The sequence below is a fragment of the Procambarus clarkii genome, chromosome 93 (assembly GCF_040958095.1).
Source record: "Procambarus clarkii isolate CNS0578487 chromosome 93, FALCON_Pclarkii_2.0, whole genome shotgun sequence".
Taxonomy (NCBI): domain Eukaryota; kingdom Metazoa; phylum Arthropoda; class Malacostraca; order Decapoda; family Cambaridae; genus Procambarus; species Procambarus clarkii.
The window spans coordinates 476,748-503,491 of record NC_091242.1 but is presented as its reverse complement, the minus strand read 5'-3'; the positions used below and the strand labels follow the sequence as shown (position 1 = coordinate 503,491).

Below are 26,744 nucleotides of genomic sequence, written 5' to 3'. Positions count from 1 at the left end.
TATGCTGTTCTTCTTTCACCTGTTGAGACTGACATTTATGGTATTTTATACTAGACAGGTGATAATATACAGTAGACTTTATTGAACCCGTTTTTCAAATCTTTGGTGTTTGTGTGAAACACCATGCCCAGTATAATCCACCCACTACTTTTGCAATGCAATGACCCACACGAATGTCTGTATCAAATGTTCGCACACTTTCAAAATACACTGTGACTGCTAAAATCTTGACATTATATAATGAGTTCACTATACATTTATGTAATAGGCCAATTTTCTTACTGGACTGCCCATACAAATTTATTATGGAGATTTTTATTCGCTGACGTTCATGGTGATCTCCAGATTATCACCACAAATGTATAGAAATTCTAATACAATATATTCTTCCTTACTTTTGCTATTTGTTAGTACAGTAATTATTATTTTCAAAACTATTTTAATGCTTTATGGAATAATAAATAATAATTACAAATATAAATTGTTAATGTTACATCTATTTATAACTAATGTTACTGTATATAAATTGTGCAATGTAATTAATTCATTTATATAATATTTTCTATGGCTAGCCAAGGGCTTCTACAACCGGACACTTTTATCTCTGTTTTGGCTGTGTTTACTCAGTGATTTTGATACATTTTTTTTCCCTTGATACCTAATTTGTGAGTGGAGATGTTTCTCAGTAAGAGTGATCAGGGGAGAAAGAAGAGGCATCTTAAAATGATTGGGAAGGTTATATAAATATAGAAAAGTGATCTTAGCTTGGTAGTTAAGATACAAGCAGATTACATTAGTGTTGGCACCTGGATATTTACTGATCCAAATTAAGCCATGGAAGGTAGCCGTGGCGGCTCGTGGCGCCAATAAATCATATGTTATCATACAGCGTGAAACCTCTATTTTTGTCTCATTTTAATTAAATTTTTTAAAATTCAGTTATAAATATATTGAAAATGATATAGACATTTTGTTATAACACATTTGTTAGTTGCTTATTATTCAAGTGTGAGGCTAATGGAGACACTCGCATCTCACTCACATCAGAGAAAAATTTTCAGGGCTCAAATATTAATGTGTTTGATTATGTGGTTTACAAGCATGATACTCTATTTTTTTCTACAAGACTGATGTCTTCAGTGAGGTAAGTAAAAGATTAACTTTTTACACTTTTTAATATAATACAAGTAATGTTGTTTTAATTTATTTTTAAGATGTTATTTGGCTGTTAGCTAGTTATCATCTCTATGCAATACTATATTGTATAAAATGTGTTGTGGATTAAATTGTATCATTCGCTTACCGGTAAGTCTATTATGTGCACTGAATAACCTTGAGACTCCAGCACTGGCCCTCTGGTTCAAATTGTATTATAATATTAGTTTAGCTACGAGTTGTACAATATCACATTGATTATATTATAAACAACTGCCCAGTTGGTTGCGAGCCAAACTGTACTATTAATATCAGCTGCTTGTACAAACTTTGATAGTATTGCAAGGAACATGTAATAGAAGAAGCATACTTAATGAACGAGATATATTAGAAAATGCATCGTTACACGATAGGTGGCTAGGTATTATGGGAAGAAAGAGCTAAGCCCGTATGACTAATTAGCATTTGGAAGGAATATGAAGACAAGGATAGAAAGGGGGGGGGGAGGAATGGTAACCAACCACTCGGACACTCTGGGGATCAAACGCCATCCTGCATGAAGTGAGGCCTTCACTCTACCCACTAATCCAAGTTGTTGGACTTTATCGTTTCACAAGATATTCAGTGATACTTTTGTAAGCCTACTGCATATTCTAAAGTTTACCTTGGTAGGCCTAATGTATGTTCTGAAGTGTCTTGGTAGGCCTAATATGTTCTGGTGTACATTGATAGGCCTAATATGTTCTGGTGTACATTGGTAGGCCTAATATGTTCTGAAGTGTACATTGTAGGCCTATTGTATGTTCTAAAATATACCTTGGTACTGTGTGTGCGTGTTCTGAAGTGTATTTTGGTAGGCTTTTGAAGTGCACCTTGGCAGACCTACTGTATGTTCTCAAGTGTATCATGATAGGCTATTATATACTGAATATGTTTTGCTGGTCGTAAAATAGGAAGAATCCACACTAGTGCAGTGTTATTGCACGTGTGGTCAGATTGTGTCCTGAGTTAAGGTCATTAACGCAGTAAGAGACACAGTTTTTTATCTACAAGTATATATTAACCCTAACCAAGTAGTAAAGACCGCTCTCATAGTAGACACCTTACACATCCGTATTAATAATAACACGCCGGCTGCACACGTAACTGCACAGTTATTTCTGATAAAGTTTTAAGTATGGGTATGATGCTATTTAGAGAGAGACCTCTCGAGCCTTATGGAGACAGTAGGCTGGTATTTTGGCTTGCTTGGGCTGACTGGCCACACGTGTGCGGTCGTTATGAAACACTTGAAGAAAAACTTGCACTGCCTTAGGCAATGAAGAATCATCTCTCGTGAAATGTGGTAATGGAGGGAGAGGGTGGAGTGGTTTTAGGTAGAGACGCCCTGGATAGCGGGGAGCGGTCATAGATCTGCCTCTACGTGTACAACATAACAGGCTGCTGCTCATTATAACATATAGTCTGCCCCTATCAGTTCCTTGCATAGTCATAACAGCCCACTGTATTGGCAGTTTTGAGCCTGTCCTTAATCTATATATATATATATATATATATATATATATATATATATATATATATATATATATATATATATATATAAAACAATCTCCGTGGTAGAGTAGGTACTATATATATAGTACCACTATATAGAGTGGTAGAGTAGGTTGTTGTTGTTGTTGTTATAGATTAAGCTACTCGGAACAGGTTCCAAGTAGCACGGGCTATGATGAGCCCCTAGTAGACTTACTTAGCACAGGAGCTAGGCAAGTAGCACGGGCTATGGTGAGCCCGTAGTAGACTTACTTGGCACAGGAGCGGTGCTGGACCCAGGTATAGTAGGTACTATATATATAAAACAATCTCCGATACAGTCTCAGTGGTGCAGTGGTAAGACACTCGCCTGGCGAGTGTCTTACCACTACCGCCTACAAGATGGCTATGGGGTGCATAATAAATGAACTAAACTAACTATGTTATGATTGAGGATCCATAAATGCAATTTCTAAAGTGGGAGGCTTGTCTAATTCTCAGCTTGACCTGACCTGGATTTTGTCATTATTATTGAGAAAACAGGGTTAGAGATGTGTTAAACATATACTTCAAGGGTTTATTGAACAATCAACCACAGAAGGTGATTCAGTGCTTTTAAAATGCTAAGCTAACCTACATGCGTAAATACATAGATACACAGATTTATGTTTGCCCTACATGAAAGTTGATAGATCACGTAAATTTTATATACGTGATCCACGTAAAGGTTGATTAAATTTTACTTAAATATTATTACTATTATTAATAATGATAATGATAATGATAATAGCAGTACCCATATAACTATTATTATTATGTTTGTCGCCACAACTACCAGACAGTGGTTAAACAAATACGTCAACAATGACAGTATAGGTACAACAAGCCTAAGCTGTGACTGGGAAGCACTAGCAGTGTTCTCCCTGGCTCCAGAGGTGAAGGTGCACGGCTCATGTTCCTTGTTCTTCCTTACTCGACTACCCTACTCTTCCCTATCACCTTAGTCTGATTTGTTTGTGTAGCTGAAGTTGTGATTTCTTTGTGTAGCTGAAGTTGTGATTTCTTTGTGTAGCTGAAGCTGTGATTTCTTTATGTAGCTGAAGTTGTGATTTCTTTGTGTAGCTGAAGCTGTGATTTCTTTATGTAGCTGAAGCTGTGATTTCTTTGTACTCACCTAATTGTGCTTGCGGGGGATGAGCTCTGGCTCTTTGGTCCCGCCTCTCAACCGTCAATCAACTGGTGTACAGGTTCCTGAGCCTACTGGGCTCTTATCATATCTACATTTAAAACTGCATGGAGTCAGCCTCCACCACATCACTGCCTAACGCATTCCATTTGTTAACTGTATAACTTTACCATCTGTGTGTGTGTGTTTGAAAAAATAATAAAATTGAAAGATCGTGTGTAGTGATGATGATGGTTACAATGAAGATGTTAAAGTGATGATGAGGTTATTAGTAAAGATAGTGTGTAGTAAAGATGCTTCATCATCCGAGCAACGCTGGGTTTCTAAGCTAAAATAAGAACAAACGCAATATTTAATTGATATAACAAATTCACCTTTAAACGTAAGTTGCCAAAGCCATGATAGATTTATGGGTTAAGTATTTAAATATAAGCAAAAACTAAGGCCCGTGGGCGTACCTTTTTAAATTAAGATTATCGCACAGTCATGTACGTTCAGTTGCCATGGTTACAGTTTTCTATATTAATTGAAATTGAAATTGAAATAAGTTTATTGAGGTAAAATACACACAAAGGGATGAGGTAGCTGAAGCTATTCTCACCCCGTTCAGTACATCGTGTTAATACATACATAGACACACATCACAAGCAATAAACACATTACCGAACATTCTGAGAGATAAACATATACATTTCCTCCTTTACACAAGTATTCTATATTAAAATTCCAGAGTTTTCCCTTGAAAGGTGATGCAGATGCGTGGCGTTTTGAGTTGTTTTGAACATTCCTGCCCACTTAGATCACTCAAGAAGTTAATTTAAATAAAAGATCCTAATAAGGGAATGGGGTCCCAGCGAACTTTTCTTGGCCGTCTATTAGAGTGATGTCACGTGATCAGTGACGTCATGTGATGGCCTCGGGTTGATTGTCTGAGAATTTGTTCGCTTAATAATCGTAATTCATCAATGAATTGATTATTAAACATATATGATGTCATGAACAATTACACGCATCACATATCTGTTATGACTGACAGTGTTGTGTACCAAAGCTAATTAATAAAACAAGTGAAATTTTATAAAAATAGTCGATGCTATGATCAACAGAAATGTTTTTTTTATGAATGTTTAAATTATTTGTTCGATAAATACACATTTACAGAATGCGCTAAGTATGGAGGAATAACACACACACACACACAAAGTTGTGTGTGTGTGTGTATAAGCAAGAAAGAGAGGGCTGGGCGGACTGCATTTTCTTAGATTGTCGGAAAGCCTTTGACACAGTACCGCATGAGAGGCTGGTACATAAGCTGGAGAGACAGGCAGGTGTAGCTGGTAAGGTGCTCCAGTGGATATGGGAGTATCTAAGCAATAGGAAGCAGAGAGTTACGGTGAGAGGTGAGACCTCCGATTGGCGTGAAGTCACCAGTGGAGTCCCACAGGGCTCTGTACTAGGTCCTATCTTGTTTCTGATATATGTAAATGACCTCCCGGAGGGTATAGATCAATGTTTGCGGACGATGCCAAAATTATGAGAAGGATTAAGACAGAAGAGGACTGCTTGAGGCTTCAAGAAGACCTAGACAAGCTGAAGGAATGGTCGAACAAATGGTTGTTAGGGTTTAACCCAACCAAATGTAATGTAATGAAGATATGTGTAGGGAGCAGGAGGCCAGATACAAGGTATCATCTGGGAGAGGAAATTCTTCAGGAGTTGATATCACGCCAGAAGACTTTGGGGTTGATATCACGACAGACCTGTCTCCTGCAGCCCATATCAAGAGGATAACATCAGCGGCATATGCCAGGCTGGCCAACATAAGAACGGCATTCAGAAACTTGTGTAAAGAATCATTCAGAACTTTGTATACCACATATGTCAGGCCAATCCTGGAGTATGCAGCCCCAGCATGGAGTCCATATCTAGTCAAGGATAATACTAAACTGGAAAAGGTTCAAAGATTTGCCACCAGACTAGTACCCGAGCTGAGAGGTATGAGCTACGAGGAGAGACTACGGGAATTAAACCTCACTTCGCTGGAAGACAGAAGAGTTAGGGGGGACATGATCACCACATTCAAGATTCTGAAGGGAATTGATAGGGTAGATAAAGACAGGCTATTTAACACAAGGGGCACACGCACAAGGGGACGCAGGTGGAAACTGAGTGCCCAAATGAGCCACAGAGATATTAGAAAGAACTTTTTTAGTGTCAGAGTGATTGACAAATGGAATGCATTAGGAAGTGATGTGGTAGAGGCTGACTCCATACACAGTTTCAAGTGTAGATATGATAGAGCCCAATAGGCTCAGGAATCTGTACACCAGTTGATTGACGGTTGAGAGGCGGGACCAAAGAGCCAGAGCTCAACCCCCGCAAACACAACTAGGTGAGTACACACACATACACACATGCGCGCGCGCACGGACGTTTCCCCAGACAATGATCAGACGAAGGAAAGTATTTGAGAACTTTCCTGGTGTTTCCTGTGGTCGCTCATCACAGAGGATGTAATCAACCTCTTCACTCCCACTACCATTGTTAAATTCTTTTCCACCGCTAGAACAGAGGCAATTTTTTTTTATCAACGATGTTAATTATTGCTGATTTTCTCTAGTTTCTGACAGAGACATGTTAAAGAATGTGTGAGTTTTACGTAAAACAAATCATTGAATTGAAATTAAACCATGGGGCATTAATTATTACTATTATTTTTATTATTATTATTATTGGTTTGAAAATACTGCTCCGTTGGTGTTCTATTGCTGATTTTAGTCGTTTCATTTAAGCTAACTAAAGTTCAAAGTAATTAGAATGTAGGCAAACTTCACAAACTCGCCATTCATCATAAGGTCCTAATAAATCTAACAGACTTCGCATCCTTATTAGGATTAGATTTATACACCATAAACTAATAATTAGAAAATACATCAATGTTGTACATTTATAATTAGCCTTGAGTACACCATATTTTTACACGAGCAATTGATTAATTTTAGTAATAAAATAATGACATTATCTAGTTTTATTCTAGACTATGCTAATACAAGAACACAGTAGCTTAGTGCTCGGTGAGTGGCCCACTATACTACAGCAGCTGGTGAGCATGCTTGGTGAGTGGCCCACTATACTACAGCAGCTGGTGAGCATGCTCGGTGAGTGGCCCACTATACTACAGCAGCTGGTGAGTATGCCCGGTGAGTGGCCCACTATACTACAGCAGCTGGTGAGTATGCCCGGTGAGTGGCCCACTATACTACAGCAGCTGGTGAGTATGCTCGGTGAGTGGCCCACGTACATTACTACAGCTGCATGTTGAGCATGCTCGGTGAGTGGCCTATACTACTACTACAGCAGCTGCTGAACATGCTCGCTGAGTGGTCCACACTTCTAAAGCAATCTGGGATGGGGGTAAAGAGGAGCAGTAGTGTGTGGAGACAGTTATAAGTATGATTGGGTGGAGAGAAGTGCGTGGTGGTGTATAGGGGGTATTCGAACCTGTGGAGATAAGTACGGTCTCTTAATGCAAATATGTACCACTTATTATATTAAAAAAAAAAAAAAAAATATATATATATATATATATATATATATATATATATATATATATATATATATATATATATATATATATATATATATAACTGAAAACTCACACCCCAGAAGTGACTCGAACCCATACTCCCAGAAGCAACGCAACTGGTATGTACAAGACGCCTTAATCCACTTGACCATCACGACCGGACATAATGAGGTGATAGCCGAGGCTATTTGAACCACCCCACCGCCGGCACTCGGATAGTTATCTTGGGCATAGCATTTTACCAAATCACCTCATTCTTAGGGGCACACGTGAGGAACACAAATGCGAACAAGCCAGAATGGTCCCCTGGACAATATGCAACTGAAAACTCACACCCCAGAAGTGACTCGAACCCATACTCCCAGAAGCAACGCAACTGGTATGTACAAGACGCCTTAATCCACTTGACCATCACGACCGGACATAATGAGGTGATAGCCGAGGCTATTTGAACCACCCCACCGCCGGCACTCGGATAGTTATCTTGGGCATAGCATTTTACCAAATCACCTCATTCTTAGGGGCACACGTGAGGAACACAAATGCGAACAAGCCAGAATGGTCCCCTGGACAATATGCAACTGAAAACTCACACCCCAGAAGTGACTCGAACCCATACTCCCAGAAGCAACGCAACTGGTATGTACAAGACGCCTTAATCCACTTGACCATCACGACCGGACATAATGAGGTGATAGCCGAGGCTATTTGAACCACCCCACCGCCGGCACTCGGATAGTTATCTTGGGCATAGCATTTTACCAAATCACCTCATTCTTAGGGGCACACGTGAGGAACACAAATGCGAACAAGCCAGATGCTATGCCCAAGATAACTATCCGAGTGCCGGCGGTGGGGTGGTTCAAATAGCCTCGGCTATCACCTCATTATGTCCGGTCGTGATGGTCAAGTGGATTAAGGCGTCTTGTACATACCAGTTGCGTTGCTTCTGGGAGTATGGGTTCGAGTCACTTCTGGGGTGTGAGTTTTCAGTTGCATATTGTCCAGGGGACCATTCTGGCTTGTTCGCATTTGTGTTCCTCACGTGTGCCCCTAAGAATGAGGTGATTTGGTAAAATGCTATGCCCAAGATAACTATCCGAGTGCCGGCGGTGGGGTGGTTCAAATAGCCTCGGCTATCACCTCATTATGTCCGGTCGTGATGGTCAAGTGGATTAAGGCGTCTTGTACATACCAGTTGCGTTGCTTCTGGGAGTATGGGTTCGAGTCACTTCTGGGGTGTGAGTTTTCAGTTGCATATTGTCCAGGGGACCATTCTGGCTTGTTCGCATTTGTGTTCCTCACGTGTGCCCCTAAGAATGAGGTGATTTGGTAAAATGCTATGCCCAAGATAACTATCCGAGTGCCGGCGGTGGGGTGGTTCAAATAGCCTCGGCTATCACCTCATTATGTCCGGTCGTGATGGTCAAGTGGATTAAGGCGTCTTGTAAATACCAGTTGCGTTGCTTCTGGGAGTATGGGTTCGAGTCACTTCTGGGGTGTGAGTTTTCAGTTGCATATTGTCCAGGGGACCATTCTGGCTTGTTCGCATATATATATATATATATATATATATATATATATATATATATATATATATATATATATATATATATATATATATATATATATATATAATATTGACACATCGGTGTTGCAAGCAATGATTCAATACCACTGGTTGAAACCACTCACCACCTGCAACCACTTAAGCGTTTAGTGGAGAGTGGCGGACAGTACAACTAGCTGCTTGTTCCTGGTAGTGTTCACGAGGTCATAAGAACAAAGGTAACTGCAGAAGGCCTATTGGCCCATACGAGGCAGCTCCTATTTATAACCACCCAATCCCACTCATATACTTGTCCAACCCGCGCTTGAAACAATCAAAGGACCCCACCTCCACCAGGTCGCAATTAGACTTACGGCAGCAAGATGAAAACTAACTCTTTTGCTTACTTCTAACATTAATTATTATGATAATAGTAATAGTAAAGATGCGAATAATTCATTTAATTTCAGATCAAATTAATGTTAGTATATCTTATGTCTTTAAACTTTTTTTTAGTGAAAACGCGGGTCATTAGTTATCTTGTGCGTGTTGGGTATGAAGTCGTGGATCTATTTTTAAGACTTTTGCTTGCCAGTTGTTAGCAAATGACTGATTAAACGATTTGAACCGTTTACTTCAAACCCAGACATAAAATTCCCTAGGGTATACCTTGCGTTGATTTCGGGGATCAACGTCCCCGCGGCACGGTCTCTAGGCCTCCAGGTAGGTGCAAGAATGTTGAAATTAATTACAGCATATAAAAAACAGCCGGAGTTCAGGGTTAATATTTATCAAATAATCCTTCACTTTAATATAAGATCTCGGTCTGCAAATGATAACGTGGTTAATACTCCTGAGACTTAAATATTTTCATCTAGGCTTGTTTTCTTGCAGAAAATAGTATAATATATGTACATAAACAAATCTACCCAAAGCTGGTTACGGTAGATTATTGTATCTAGGTGACGACATAAATGATGGATGCCTGTAGGTAATTAGGCGCAGGCCCCGGGTTTAGGCTACCTGATATCCTCCACCGGACTCTGGACATGCCTTGTCCATTACCTAACATTCCCGTAAGTATTTATTAAGATACAAGGTACTAGATGTTTATTAATATGGTTCTCCCGGGAAGTTCGACCATGATATATGGAGGATAAAACTCAAAATAACGCACAAAATCGAGAAGTTAATTTGATTACTCAAGCAGCGGCTTCCATGTATTTTGTACTATTTGGATATTTTGAGATTTTCGTACTATTGTGTATACGCATATTACATTCAAGTTCTAGTTCAAGTACGTTTACTGAGACAATAAATTACATCTCAAAAGAGATATAGTAGCTTAGGCTATTTCTACCCCCCCCCCCATCCCTTTACCATTTACTGCCATCGGTACATTACATTTATTTGCAAATATTGATGTTGTGACGATGAATCACAGTGCCGTGGTTGAAGAGTTAACAACCAACCCGCACATCTGAAAATGAAGAACCGACGACGTCTGGGTTCGTCCTGAACCAATTATCAAGTCGTGTAATTCAACGACTTCATAATCATCCAGGACGGACCGAAACGTCATCAATTCTTCATTTTCAGATTTCTGGGCTGGGTGTCTATTACATTTATTAACACAAATTTACAATGCGATGAGAAATAGCAACATTTTATTTTAAAGAATTTGCCCGAAACAAAACTGATAACGGCCGAAAGAACAAACAAGGAGAGAGAGCCCTTGTCAGGAAGAAATGCTTTAGCCAAGCCAAGCAGATAAAACCAGGTACTAACACAAAGGTTATACTCACACTTCGTAAGTGTGACCATCTCCCATGCATCAGAGTTCTCAGTCAAGTAGTGAAGATGACTAACCTCTTGTCTTCATTGGTCTAAAATCGTATTCATAATACTGACCAAATAAATGTAAGGAATACCTGCTATTAGAAGCATATAATGTGTGGGAACTAGCTAAGGATGATTATTTGGTTTGTACTTGACGCCCTCAGCCATTTCTGTTTGATATTATCGTTGGAAATCTTTTGAATTTGAATCGAGATTAGCTAAGGGACATGATTAGGGTATCCATAGGTCATGATCTATATTCCTAGGTCAGGAGTCGTAACCAATGAATCCATAGATCAGGCGACATTACCAAATCATCCCTAGGTCAGGGGTCATATCCAAGATGTCCCTAGGTCAGAGGTTATAACCAAGACATCCCATAATTTACTAATACCGATTCAGTTCACGAGACAGTTATGTATTTGAATACTAATTTATATATTTGCTTCTCTATTTACATTGTTGTCTCCCTTCCTAAGTGGTTAACACGCACACACGCGCCTTGCAACCGCTCACTTGGAACATTTATATATATTAGGTGTTAGTAATGGTCCAGAGACCACCTGTACATCAGCAAGTGTTGATAAGACCTGTGGCCGTTGCGATAAGATAATTGGTTTATCACATAGTGAGCTTATGAGCATTGCGTCGTTTTGGTGGGAATCTCTCATTTCTTGGATATTAATTAATGTTTTGCATAAGTTATTTGATGAGTTATTCAAATCGATTGCTATTAAGATGAAAAAACTTTTATGAATATTATAGTATATAATTAAAGGAACAAATATACAATAATAGTATGCCTTTATATTTGTATTATGACACTCGAGTGACGAATTATTTGACACGCATGCGCAGTAAAATACACTTTCTAGTAAAGAATATAGAGATAAAACTAGACTCGTGGATGATAGTTATTAGTTGAAATAATATAGCTTAACGTAGAAGAGGAACCAGTTTATATCGATATCTTTGCTACCTCACTCGTGTTGTCTATAGGCTCTAAAGCCTATGACATTCAAACGACTTTGGCTTTGAGCTTTTACCAACGTTTATCCAAAACGTTTTACATTATTGCGACGATTATAGAGAGAAAAGAACATTTGTATGGGATCCTGAATACAGTTTTTTTAATACAATTTCGAGAATATTGGTAGGAATATACTAGTACAGGCCAGATGCAGGAAAAGCCTTTCCAACTTTATTTTTGTTTAACCGGTGATGTATTTTCTGGCCAAGTTTACCAAGGACCAGCTTGAAATTAAGCTACGTTACTGTGAAGTAAAACATTTGGTTTATCTCTGGCATTTTGACACAGTTAAAACTTTATCTTCATGGGAAACCAAGTGTCGCGTCACATCCCAGTCGTCAACTTTTCCGGAATTAGAATATAGATAGACGAGTTGACTTGGTGACACCTGGGGTTAGGTTGTGGAGAGCCTGCGGAATATGGAATATAAATGGCATCCACTCTGGTTACCCAGAAAGTATTTATGACTAGTCTGCCGTCTAGTCTTGAATACTTCCTGGGAATATATGTTTCTTGAACTCTCCATTGATAAATTCAATATTAGGTTTTTTAATACGATCATTTTGTCGCTTACCATTAATTTGCTCTTGATAAGTTTATGTAGAAATTTGGTCCGGCCTGTTTCCTTCTCTTGTCATGTCATTTTGTAATAGTTTCTCAGTTTCTATCAGTTCTATTGCAGTGTACTTTTTTCTAACTCATCAGCACAGTTCACTGTTTCTTTCGGTGTTTTGCTCTCTCTTCTACGTACATGTTCTCTTGTTTAAATTCTTAGTAATCCAAAGGTCTCGCATTCGATTTCCGCTGAGACTATTAATCTTCAAATTAGATTAGGTTCGGTTAGTTAGGCTTTATTTTATTATTGTTGGCGGAGGCAGCTAGTTTATTGTGCACCCCATACTCATCCTGTGAGCGATAGCGCAAAAAATATTTGTTATATATATATATATATATATATATATATATATATATATATATATATATATATATATATATATATATATATATATATATATATATATATATATAGTGTGTATGTATATCTGCAATAGGCACACATCTTGATCCTCAACAACTCCGTATTGTAGTTGCCTTTCGACTTGCTGCCCCATTCCACACTTTATATAGGCGTATTTGCAGCGAGGCAAAGACTCCTATACAATTGGCGTGGGACTAAACTTGTGAATTCACCTTAGCAGGAAGTTTTAAGGTTATATTATATATTATTATAATTATATATAGGTTATATTATAAGAAAGCACCAAGCCGGGAATATATATAACAGGAATAATTAATTCTACACTGGTGTTGGAATTACATATACTGTATTCTGAGTGAACACTGATTGGTAGGAGAACCTGTCAAATGGAATTTACGAAATTAAAAAATATTTAATAATAATAGGCTGTATATAATAGCGCACATGGAAATAAGTAATTATCAATAAAAGGGGCCAAACGTAGTAATAGCGAGGAAGACATGATGGAAAACAGTTTAATGATGCCGAATAATTTCCTATCGCCATTTAAAGTTTTAAATAAAAGTATCATTGCATTATGTATTGGTTATTTTGGTACATTAGTACAGTACAATGAGGAAAATATGGTTAATAATAACGACATAATTTAATAACATGCTGTGGTTAATGTTAGATTGCATAGGCCTACGGCCAAACAGTTTCAGTTACTCATCTGATAACACTTGGGAGTTTGGGGTTATGTGTTACACATAATATGCAGAAGAAGACATTTAAGGTAAGGGTGAGAGAGAATATTAAGAAGTATATAATATATAAATATAGCGTTCAAAGAGCGCGGTGCGGCGCGCCCTGGCACTGCGCAGGCGCCGCTACCCACAATGCACCGCTGTATTTGTCAGTCACCTTTGGTCCAGCGTCGTGGTGCTACTGACGCTCCGCAAGCACCAGATTTTCCCACATATTTGTGCCTAGTGGCAACCCGGGCGGCCGCTGTGCTAGAGGAATATCGTGGCGTGTGGGCGTGGGGCGGTGCTGGGGAGTTAGTGGCTGTGGGAGTGTCTGGCCGAGTGCTGGCAGAAGCCTGTGTTGATAATGTGCTAGCAGCAGAGGCGCCGCTGCTGTGCTCACTGTGTTAATATACCTGTGTTCACCCCTGGTGGGGCAGGGAGGAGCACCTCTAGTCCACCAGCGGGCGCCCTCCTCCACCCTGGGCCGCACCTCATCCACCCTGGGCCGCACCTCATCCACCCTGGGCCGCACCTCATCCACCCTGGGCCGCACCTCATCCACCCTGGGCCGCACCTCCTCCACCCTGGGCCGCACCTCATCCACCCTGGGCCACACCTCATCCACCCTAGGCCACACTTCCACCCCCTACATCTCTGCCAACATCCGGGAAGTCCGCCGCAGGATGACAGGTACGCCCACGCCCACCCTGTAATCACCACCTTCACAGTGGCAGACACGGTAACAACATAGAACTGCTGTAAACCACACTGTAACAACATATAAATAACTACTGTAAACACACTGTAGTCTACACTCCTAAACGTGTCCACGCTTCAGGTTGTGAACTACCTATATATTCATACCATATCACATCACACCCGTGTAAACTGTACCATTTACACCCAAGACCCACTGAGGAACACTTGTAAACATCGTGTGTGTGTGGAGCTTGAAATTGAAGACCTTTGCCTGATTTATATTGTCCTGCAATTACTCGTGTACATCCACTCGTATAAGCTGGCTATTCATTATTTAGTATTTGTTTATATCTATTCAAATTTTTGTTAAAATAAGGTCATGGTGGTCACCAACTCAATAAAGCTTGAAGATAAGTCAAGCTTTGATGACAAGTATGATGAATTAATGTGTGTTCTGGCTGAGGAAAATCACTGAAACCATTTTGGTTGGAAATGAGTCACTTTATATAGAGTTCAAATTGATTATTAGATTTAACCGAATGCATGGCATTAGAAATGTGAATGTTACGCTAGAAATGTACCTTTTTTCAATGCCAAAAATTGCAATTATATATGGAAAAATTGATGGTAGACTATGTATGGCAAAAGAGAAGATATGTTAGGTGGTCGGATACAAAGCGGTATGGCAAGTGTTCGGGTGATGAGACACATTGCCCTTTTTGTAAGGTAATTTTTTCCAGTACCTCTACAGTATAACTGTGTATATTAGTCTTCATTATTCCCTCTATTTCAGAACTATTATGCATTTTGATAATTACTTCATTATTATTAGTAACATTCCTATAACACAGGCTGTTGTAACATGGGATAAATATAAACATGATCACTAACCATAGGCTAACCAAAAGATTAAACTACAGTATTCAGGAAAATTTAATGTTCAAGGTAATATTTGAGGAGTGAGTGGTGTCACTCCCAGTCTTGAAATACTTTAACTCTTCCTTAAGAAACATTGGGAGACTGTACTCGTAATATTGTAAAAAGCTGAATTAGCATTAGCTAAAAATAGCAAATGCTTTCAGTTGTATGCTGCTTTTGTTGCTTTAGAAAAATCACATAACTGGATGGATCATGAAGTATTAGGGGAGGCTTATATATATGAAGTGGGAGGCAATTCTCTAGTAAGATAAAATAGTTTTATATGAATAGTGTGTATGAAGGTAGGTGGAAAAATAGGAGGCAAACAAAACGTAATATGTGGACATAGGCATATAACTTGGTGTAATGACTCCCTGGCTCTAATGTAAGCTATACAAATACAGTATGTCAATTCTACTGTAAATTTAATTTAAGCTACAGAATATATGTATAGCTTAGTTAGGGGTTAGGAAGATAAAAAACAAAAGAAAATTATCGAGAAAGTGTTAAGTTAATAATTATATAACACTTGAGGACAAAAGTTGGGATACTGTATAATTTTGGAATGAAAGAATGATGTCCAACTACTTGGACCATGAACCACCTGGGATCAAATGCCAACCCTGCAAGAAGCAAGGCTTTTACTGTACCAACCAGAACACTTGAAAGGGGAATGTAAGTGGATTGTCTGTTTGCAGATGATGTGCTGGTCTTTGCTGAGAGTGAGGAGGAATTGCAAAAAGATTGTGAATGAGTCTGATAGTGTGTGCAGAAGAATTAAGTTGAAGGTCAATGTAAGAAAACTAAAGATTAAGTATTTTGAGCGTAGGGAATGGCAAGAAATAGAAGATACTGGCAGAGGTAAGTTTTTCATACTTGGGGGAGGGGCATATTACAAAAAATTGGAGCATAGAAAGATAAATGAGAGGGGACAGTGTAGATTTAGTAGCATAATTCCTAAGTGATTTCTAAGGAGTGACAAAAGAGGTGAATTATAATGAAAGGAAGTTAGTGTGGGAGGACAGTGTGAAAGGACAGAATTGACTACTGTCATATGTCAGGGCTACTCCCAGCCCTGACATATGGAAGTGAAACTTTGATGTGGAAATGTGCAGTGTGCTCAAAGAGTTCAGACTTAATTATTTTTGTTAATGTGCTAGTGTATATACAGTATGTGGGATAAGTTTAACAATATAGTACTGTAGTATGAGATGGGGTGCACAAGGGATGAGGGAATGAAATGGGAAGTGGGTGATGTGCAATACACTGAAATTGAATAAACATGTTTATAGAATGCCTTGAGAGTTGTTTAACAAGAAAGGTGTTATATATATATTTTAAATGTACCTGTATACAATAATTATACAGTATATATTAAAAATGTTCTTCCATTCTTGTTCAGCCACTAGCATGCATAGTGCTAGGTCCTAGTGTTTCGGGAAAGTCCTTAATCCTAATATTCCCTGAAATATGACCTCGCCAAATCGTTTAACAACCAGGTACCCATTTTACTGTTGGGTAACCAGGCTACAGTCAAGGATTTGCACCCAGTAAATCCTCCCCGGCCAGAATACGAACCCAGGCATATACAATATGAAATATTGTATAGGAATCATATCGCAGAGGCTGATGACCAGTAATTAATCATGGGGGTATAAAGTGAAACAAAATATGATAGTATGGATGAGAAAAGAGAGTTTAAATGAGGGAAATATTTGTATACTAATCCAACATTCTGTAGGAATTTTTATCATAGCTACCCCCTGATGAGAAGCTCCCAGAATAGAGCGAGCCATCAGAATTAGATAGCACTGTTTAAGAGAAGTTTTAATTTGTGTTTTGTTTTTATGTTCAAGAACAGTTTAGAAATTGCATGATTAAAGGGAAAAATAAAACAAAGTATTTTAATACTAAATCACACAAGTCAAACCTGATAGGGGTTTTATTAAGGAATTTTGGATGGTGTGAGATTCTTGTGGCAGAGTAGAATGGGTAAGTAGGGAATAAGAGGAAAGTAATAATGTGATTCATTGAGTAGCTTCTTGAGAAAGATTGTAGTTATCTTGGAGAATGTTTTTAAGTGGTTTGTTAATGCTGTTAACCTGGTATGGATGCCTTGAAATTTTCTCTTTGATTTTTTTGGTCTATTGTGTGAGATATGCTACAAGGGCTTGAAACTTTTAGCACAGGTATTGTGGTGCAAGGTCTATATGTTTAGTGGGCCATTTAGGCACCTATTGGCTGGTTGTAGATGCATTTTGACATCATTTGAAGAGGAAAACAATGGGGTCATCCATGCAAAATCACAAAAAGTGGACTTTTCAACCTGACCATTTTGTTTTTTCATTATTTTTTGTAGGATGGTAGAAGCCATGCAGTAGTTTACAGACAAAATTTTAGTGCTCAGTGATGCACAATATTCATACAGCAGTGTTGCCAATGTGAAACAAAACCTTTTTTTTTTTTTTTTTTTTTTCATACAAGCTCAAAAAAGACAAAAAGCTTTTGAGGTAGAACCTTCATATTGTGCTTGTTTTGAAGCTAAAGAATCATTTTGATTAAAAATAGTTTTACATTAAATACAGAATTATAATTTTTTCAAGACAACTTGTAATCTTTGACCTTGAATATACTGTGTGTGTGTGTGTGTGTGTGTGTGTGTATGTATATGTGTACAGTATATACTGTATATATATATATATAATTTTTTTTTGGGGGGGGATATGGCATACATTCATTTGGAGAGGAAGTAAATTCAACATTCATTTGTTGCATAAAATTTTTGGATGGCATTGGGAACAGGAGTAAAAAGTCATGAGAGTAGTTTACCTCATTCAGTGACATATACATGACATATATACACGTACAGGTACATAGATGATACTGGAGGGCCAGGCCCCAAATTTGCACAGTAGAATAACAACTTACTGGAGCGAAAGGTACGGAAGGAAATGCAGAATAAAACAAGTGAGGAGTTGAGGTGCCATAGGCACAATCAGAGAACACCGTCTTAACATCAGGAGGTTCAATATGCTGTACTGTACAATAAAGGCTGTTCAACATCCTACCAGCAAGCATTAGAAATATTGCTGGAACAAAGGTGAATGTATTCAGGAAGCACTTGGACAGGTTCTTGCAAGAAGTGCCAGACCAACCAGTCTGTTATGTTGTTGTGTGTGTCTTTCTAAACAATGGCCTGTTGAACCATGTTATCACAAGCTGAGCCTGGCTTCAGGCAGGGCTTGGGGAGTAGAACTCCTCGAAACACATAACAGGTATGCTCCAGGACATGTCTTAGCACTTGTTTATGGAAATCACTGCATTGGAATATGAAAACTTACAATCATAAGTTAGTGCCTTCTACTCTGCAGTGCTTCTGAACTTTAGTGAGAACTTGTTCAGTCGGTGAGGATACACATGTGATGCATATGATAAGGATGGACCAGTGGGATGTAGGGAACTGATCAAAACCTATGTGATGTTGCATTCACATTTATGACAACCTAACCATCAGACATCATTATAGATGCAAGTCACAAAACCTTTTATTTTTTCCAAAGACAATGTTTTATGTCAAATATTTGTTTGCTGCACTTCATTAGTTGTTTCTGCAAAAAACACTTTTATTATCAATTCTTTCCTTGTTCCTGGTACAAAAGCACAAAATGTTTGAATTTCAGGTACTGTACTGGTCTAGCTCTGTCATCTGTGTAGCCACTTCTCATTTTCCATTATTTCTTGCTGAGACACACATGCAAATTTCATGTTCTTTATCAATTGATGTGCTTGGCTCTTCCTAATTATAGTAACAGAAGCCTTTTTAATTCTTCCTATAGTTGTCACATTATTTGCCCACTATTCACATATGATAGTTTTTCTATCATCCACTTTCCTTAATTGTTTTCTACTACTGCTGTCCTCTTGATATCAAGTAGGTTGCAGCACAGTACTCACCTAGTTGTGCTTGCAGGGGTTGAGCTTTGGCTCTTTGGTCCCATCTAATACACAGTGTGTGTGTGTACTGTAACTACTTACCCATTATCACTGTTTATAGTTGCATCTGTCCAGGTATACTGTACCAGTTTTTACACCACTTGTCCACACCACAGAAGCTTTAGGAAGACTGACAAGGAGTGATGCCAACTGAAAATCTTAAAAAAAGTTAATTTTACTAGCAATAGGAGTTAATAAAGAGCTGAAAATTAAAAGTTGAAACTTTGACTCTGAACACGCACAACCATCATCCACATTAGTTTTTTTGTTAGCTTCAATAACTGCACAGAAAATTTGATTGTAATTTAGGAGCAAGAAGTGAAACACTCGGAGCTAAATGTTCCAAAAAAATAACTAAATTTAGCTAAAAAAGAACTAAACTGGCAACCCTGATAAGTACACAAAGACTATCAAACAAGTTTGAACTTGCCTGATGCAAGTTGGATGCAAGAAATGCATGACAAATTGATACTATATAATTTTTTTACTCGTGTCCCCAAAATGAAATACCAAACAGAGAAGGTGATGAGTCACAATAACGGGGCTAAAGTATGTTGACCAGACCACATACTAGAAGGTGAAGGGATGACGACGTTTTGGTCCGTCCTGGACCATTCTCAAGTCGATTGTCAATCGACTTGAGAATGGTCCAGGACGGACCGAAACGTCGTCGTCCCTTAACCTTCTAGTGTGTGGTCTGGTCAACCAGAGAAAAATAAAAATACTTTTTCACCAAAAAAATTGATACAATACAGTACTTTTTTATTATATTATATATATACAGTATATTATTCAAGTACATGATCACATCATATCATGTACATAAATCACATATCACACAAAACTATTTTTAATGAAAACAATGTTTCCTTAGTTTCATAACAAGCTGACCATGAAGGTTCATCCTCAATTAAAAGCAGTTAATAATTTTTTGTTGAGCCTGTATATAAAAATGTTGTATTTATTACATTGGTAACCCTGCAGTCGTGCTGTATGACTATCCTGCATCACTAAGGGCTAAAATGTTGCATATACAGTACCTGTATAAGTTACTTCATGTACTCTAACATACTACAAAATATCATGTAAACCTAAGATGGTTAGGTTAGGAGCTGTGATGATTTGGCATGGAATGACCCAGTGGAGACCTTGATACCTTGTGTAAAATGTAAAAAAAACAGTAAGCTTAGCTGCACCTAAATTTGTACATAAGCACTACAAAAGGATACAGTACTGCCATTCGTTTTGGTAGCAAACAGTTACCATGGAAAATAATGAAGGATGTTCAATCAGTATTTGCCCATAGAACCATACCAGGCATAGTCTATAGCCTAATACAACTCACTTGATTGCGTGATTTGCTTCAGGTCCCTTCTGTTGCAAAGAAACTTTCATTACTGTACATCCAAAATTCATATTTATTGTTATTAGTGGCAAAGTTAAATGAATAAATATTGTGTTAAATTTTGTTCAGCATGGATTCGATCCACCAAAGTTCTTTAGTTATCTTGTTCCAGTTGATCAGTAATCTTAGGCTACGGTTTGGTGCCTTCTTTTGATAATTACTTACTTTGATCTTAGGCTAAGACTGGACTGAGGCCTTTCATTGCACCTGGTTCTGTTAAAGAGAGTCCTGTTCTACTGGAATAAAACATGCATAAATCATTGTAATCCTACCTTACCTTGAGGTGCTTCCGGGGCTTAGCGTCCCCGCGGCCCGGTCGTCGACCAGGCCTCCTGGTTGCCGGACTGATCAACCAGGCTGTTGGACGCGGCTGCTCGCAGCCTGACGTACGAGTCACAGCCTGGTTGATCAGGTATCCTTTGGAGGTGCTTATCCAGTTCTCTCTTGAACACTGTGAGGGGTCGGCCAGTTATGCCCCTTATGTGTAGTGGAAGCGTGTTGAACAGTCTCGGACCTCTGATGTTGATAGAGTTCTCTCTCAGAGTACTAGTTGCACCTCTGTTTTTCAGCGGGGGTATTCTGCACATCCTGCCATGTCTTCTGGTCTCATGTGATGTTATTTCTGTGTGCAGGTTTGGGACCAGCCCCTCTAATATTTTCCACGTGTAAATTATTATGTACCTCTCCCGCCTGCGCTCAAGGGAGTACAGTTTTAGGCTCTTTAGTCGGTCCCAGTAGTTTAGATGTTTTACTGAGTGGATTCTAGCAGTAAAGCAGTCCTAGTGTTAAGTTGCTATTTATAAATTTGTGCAATGTTAGAAAATTTATCATTATTGGTAAGAATAGTATTATGTAGTTAGGTCTTAACCATATTCATTCCTTGGACTTTTTGGTAAATTGTGGCTGGTTTAAAATTCTTTACAAACATCCGCTGCTGCTGCTTGGCAGTGCAAACAACAAAGCTACTATCAATCACTGTCATATTTGCCACTGAAATTATCACAACTACAAACTCTACAAGTACATATATCTTGCCATTTTTTTCTTTTGAGGTCAGAGGCCAATGACTCGCTGATTAGACAACTTTTCTCTGAATAACAAAGAGTATGCCCAGACAAGAAATGGTATAGTATATATTAGATGAGTGTCAAGAGGGAATATCCCTAAATTGTATTAGCAATAGGAATTAATAGATAGGCTAAGTATAGCGTATTTAGCAGTACTATATACTAAATGAGGATCGAGGGAGTGCCTCCTATGTAAGCGGTACTTTATGCTATGGATGAAGTAATCTAGTATAAAATATTTAAAGTGTGCCTGTCATTTGTCTAGATGTGAGGCTTCCAAATCAGAATTGCAATACTGTACTGTAATGCAATTGGTAAAACTGTTTAATTGAAATTATAGTAGGTAAATTTAACCAAATTTAGCTCCCCAGCTAAAAGCTAGAATTAAGATGTGACTTATGTGACAAAGTGGGAATCAAGCGAGGGTTTACATCAGTAACCGCTTGCTCTTCAGTTACAAGAACCTATAACTGAAGCGAGAGGATGTATGTATAAAACTTTTCATTAAAATTGATTTCAACCCTTGAGATAATAGTGAGGATGATAGAATGGTCAGTTTTTTGAGTCATTTAATGTGTGGTAACAAGAGTACAAAAATGTTTTCAAAGAGAGAATGGGGTAATGTGCCAGCTAGTATAGTAACAAGGCAGGGGTGGGACAATTGGTTATCATTCCTATATTATTTGCCTCGTCCACCCAGCAGGCAGTTGTGCTATTACTCAATATTTATAAAAGTCTAAAAAAAATACTTTTTTTTTAGAATTGCATTCTTAGAGTTATTCATTTCAAAGGTCAAGGTGACAGGTGAATGTTAAATTGGAGTCAAAAGGTTCTCTCCACAATGGTGTGCAGTCAAGGATATACTGTTTATTTGATATTATTTTTGCACAAGAATAAATCAGAATTTTAACAGTAATATATTGCATGTGATGCAAACATATTTGATGACTTGAGCAATTAGTGCTGGTTTTTCAATAGTCTTGTACATGGTGTGATTGCTTTCTAATGATTACATACAAATAAATACTGATGAGAATCTGATCTTTCATGTTAACAGTATGGATGGAGAGGGTTCAAAGCTGTTTCAGGATATCAAGGAGATAATATGTAGATAGTTACACGATGATTTCTACTCTGGTAGCCTGAGATCTGGCTTCCCTGTTGGCTGGTGATAATTTCTCGCTGTAAAATGTCCAATATGTTTTGTTTTGGAGAAATGAGCACATCTTGGGAATGGGAAGCCCGTGTGTCGTCTACAACTGTCCTTATGGCCACCAATTCCTTTACTGGCCATATCAAATAGTGCTCATTTACTGGCCATATCAAATAGTGCTCATTTACTGGCCATATCAAATAGTGCTTAACCTGATGGGGTAATCTTAAGAACCTACACTGAAGTCTATTGATCACTCCTTCATTTAACATGATTGTTCTGAATTATTGGTTCATTGAACCATAATAACTGAATAAAATTTGTGCTCAATTGTTATACAGGTATATTGCTATGTACACATTAGAGCAAGAATGGAATGTTTGTCTTATTTTTAAATACAGTACAGTACTGTGTTTCCATTTTATGACATGCTCTTAACTATACGACGGAGGCTGGTCGAGGACCAGGCCGTAGGGATGTTGAGCCCCGAAATCATTGCAAGGTAAAGGTATTCTGCATGTATCCCAGAAAAACCTGTATATTACTTTTATAGTGCACCTATTTTGGTTCTGAAATATCGATTTGATGTTTGTAACTTGTTAGTACGCAGTATACAGTATATTATACAGTATATGAAACCCTGGTTTGGAAAGACTTGATTCATCATTGATTCTTCAAGAAGTGCCAGACCAACCGGTCTGTGATGGATATGTGGGCCTGCGAGCTGCTCCAAGCAACAGCCTATTGGACCACTCTCTCACAAGTCAAGCCTGGCCTTGGGCCGGGCTTGGAGAGTAGAAGAACTTTCAGAACCTCATCAAGCAGGTATGATCGGCAAAGTAGTGACATTGGGGACTGGCATGGTTAACACAGTCACACTGTATTAGCTTCAGAACTTGCCTATCTCAGGCTTAGAAAACTTTGATATTATTATTATTATTATTGTTGTTATTACTATTGAGTGATCAGTCTTGCAAAATGTTTATTGTAATATGTTTAATGCATTTGTACCATCCTACATTGACATTACCCAACAATTGGCTTGCCTAATTATTTTGTTTTTAATATAGTACTGTACAGATAAATGCAAGTATTAAAAGATGTCCATTAAATGTTATAATGAAGGTTTTTTCTGTAAGTACTCATATTATTGCTGAGGAAGTGTGTGTGTTAATAGACATGTTTCACTGCACTACAGTCTTTCATCACGTGGATGAATTAATGAATAATGAAACTACAGAGCTGGATAAATAATGGAACTACAAATTTCAAATAATGAAGCTACAAATTTGAAATAATGAAACTACAAATTTCAAATAATGAAACTACAGTGTTGGATAAAAGCTGCTGGTCTATATTTAGCATGGTAATATCCGTACTCGACACGATGCAGATCTACTCTTGCTGTCAGCTTTAAAAGGTGCAGTGTTGCAGATATATTTGAATCTTATTTTGTATTAATCTTGTTTTATCAAAAAATATGAAACATTTTATATCGCATGTGTTGTTTTAAATCTTGTAGATTTGATAAGTTCATTGCTGATATAACGAGAATAACTGTTGCTGGAGATTGCTTTGGGCTATATCAATACTGGGATTGGTATAAAGGAGAGAGGTTTTAGCGTTATTGGAGTGCGTGTGTGTGTGTGTGGGTGGGATGCTGACGTCAAGTGTTCCAGCTCCTCTGTCTGGATGGCTACATGGTATTATCCCACTGACGTCACAATTTCTTGCTCTCCTGCATCGATGACTTCATGGGATTTGTCCTACTGATCAAGCCTGTTAGCGTAATACAAGGAAAACTCTAAAACATGTTTTGAACAGGGCAAAGAAATGGTAGAGATGTTCAAAAACACTTAGAATTAGAGATTTGGAGTGCTTTTGTACATATTAAGAGTAAAGGGCCTAAATTATAGCTTGTATGCAGAATAACTACATGTGAAAAATAGAGAATGCTTAGCGTGTTTTCGGCTAATTCGCCTTCATCAGAGCAAAGTAGAATGAAGGCGTTCCTTCATTCTACTTTGCTCTGATGAAGGCGAATTAGCCGAAAACGCGTTAAGCATTCTCTATTTTTCACATGTGGTTATTCTGCATACTTGGATCAGTGTTTTTGTGATCATTGTTGTATAGCTTGTATGAATGAAAAGAGCCCTATATTTTAGGTTTTACGGCAAAGGAAGAGAACCATCAGGAGAAAGCGCCAAGTCATTATGACTATAGCACTTGGAAGGGATAAGGATTTGGAATGGGACGGGGAAAAGGAATGGTACCCAACCTCTTGGACGGTAGGGGGTTGATTAATTGATTGATGAAGATTAAGCCACCCAAAGGTGGCACGGGCATGAATAGCCCGTAAGTGGTGGCCCTTTTGAGCCATTACCAGTATCAATAGATGATACTGGAGATCTGTGGAGGTGCGACTGCACCCTGCGTGACGGGAGATGTCTCCCGTGGAGGGGGTTGAACGATGAACTGCATGAAGCTAGACTGTCACTCTACCGTCCAGCCCAAGTGGTTAGGAAGGTTTCACGGGAATACCCACAGGCCTATATTGTGGCCTATACAGAACAATATAGGCCTATGTGGCTTATAAAGTATCGGATATACAGTTATATTATGGCTTGTATAGTACAATATTCACCACTCTCCTTCAGTGTCATTTGTTTTTTTATCTCTCTTCTCCTTACCTATTCTCCTTCTGCCTTTTCTCTCTCCCTCCCTCTTCCTTTCTCCCTCCCTCTTCCTTTCTCCCTCCCTCTTATCACTTTCTCCCCATTCCTTTATACCAGTAGTTCTCAAGCAAACGTCCATGAAAGAATTTCAAGGGATCCATTATTCTTATAAATGTACTGTAGTGTATTCTCTAAAATAAGAACCCCTTGTTAGTGTTAAACTGAATATCTCCTATTATAATTTTCGTGCAGTTTTAACTGAGAATTACAAAGCAAAGCTTGACATTAATGTACGTATAATGTACGTATTTGCCGCAGCATGGGCTATTGTGGCAGTATAGATAGGAGCTGCCTCGTATGGGCCAATAGGCCTTCTGCTGTTGCCTTAAGAACATAAGAACATAAGAACAAAGGTAACTGCAGAAGGCCTATTGGCCCATACGAGGCAGCTCCTATTCTATAACCACCCAATCCCACTCATATACTTGTCCAACCCGCGCTTGAAACAATCGAGGGACCCCACCTCCACCACGTTACGCGGCAATTGGTTCCACAAATCTACAACCCTGTTACTGAACCAGTATTTACCCAAGTCTTTCCTAAATCTAAACTTATCCAATTTATACCCATTGTTTCGTGTTCTGTCCTGTGTTGATACTTTTAATACCCTATTAATATCCCCCTTGTTATGTCCATTCACCCACTTGTAAACCTCTATCATGTCGCCCCTAACTCTTCGCCTTTCCAGTGAATGCAACTTAAGAACATAAGAACATAAGAACAAAGGTAACTGCAGAAGGCCTATTGGCCCATACGAGGCAGCTCCTATTCTATAACCACCCAATCCCACTCATATACTTGTCCAACCCGTGCTTGAAACAATCGAGGGACCCCACCTCCACAATGTTACGCGGCAATTGGTTCCACAAATCAACAACCCTGTTACTGAACCAGTATTTACCCAAGTCTTTCCTAAATCTAAACTTATCCAATTTATATCCATTGTTTCGTGTTCTGTCCTGTGTTGATACTTTTAATACCCTATTAATATCCCCCCTGTTATGTCCATTCATCCACTTGTAAACCTCTATCATGTCACCCCTAACTCTTCGCCTTTCCAGTGAATGCAACTTAAGCTTTGTTAATCTTTCTTCATATGAAAGATTTCTAATTTGGGGAATTAACTTAGTCATCCTACGCTGGACACGTTCAAGTGAATTTATATCCATTCTATAATATGGCGACCAAA

At 38.5% G+C, this 26,744-nt stretch overlaps 1 protein-coding gene across 5 annotated transcripts in view; it reads left to right on the top strand.

Moving 5' to 3' along the window:
• Positions 1 to 13,743: 13,743 nt before the first annotated feature.
• Positions 13,744 to 26,744, top strand: part of p120ctn (adherens junction protein p120) — a 153,597-nt gene continuing 140,596 nt past the window's right edge. For 2 of the 5 annotated variants that reach the window (XM_069319445.1, XM_069319447.1), the window contains exon 1: positions 13,746 to 14,275. The gene's annotated coding sequence lies outside the window, so the exon portion shown is untranslated. Of the gene's footprint in view, positions 14,276 to 26,744 lie in introns of all 5 variants that reach the window. The other 3 variants (XM_045728662.2, XM_069319448.1, XM_069319449.1) reach the window with 2 other exon arrangements.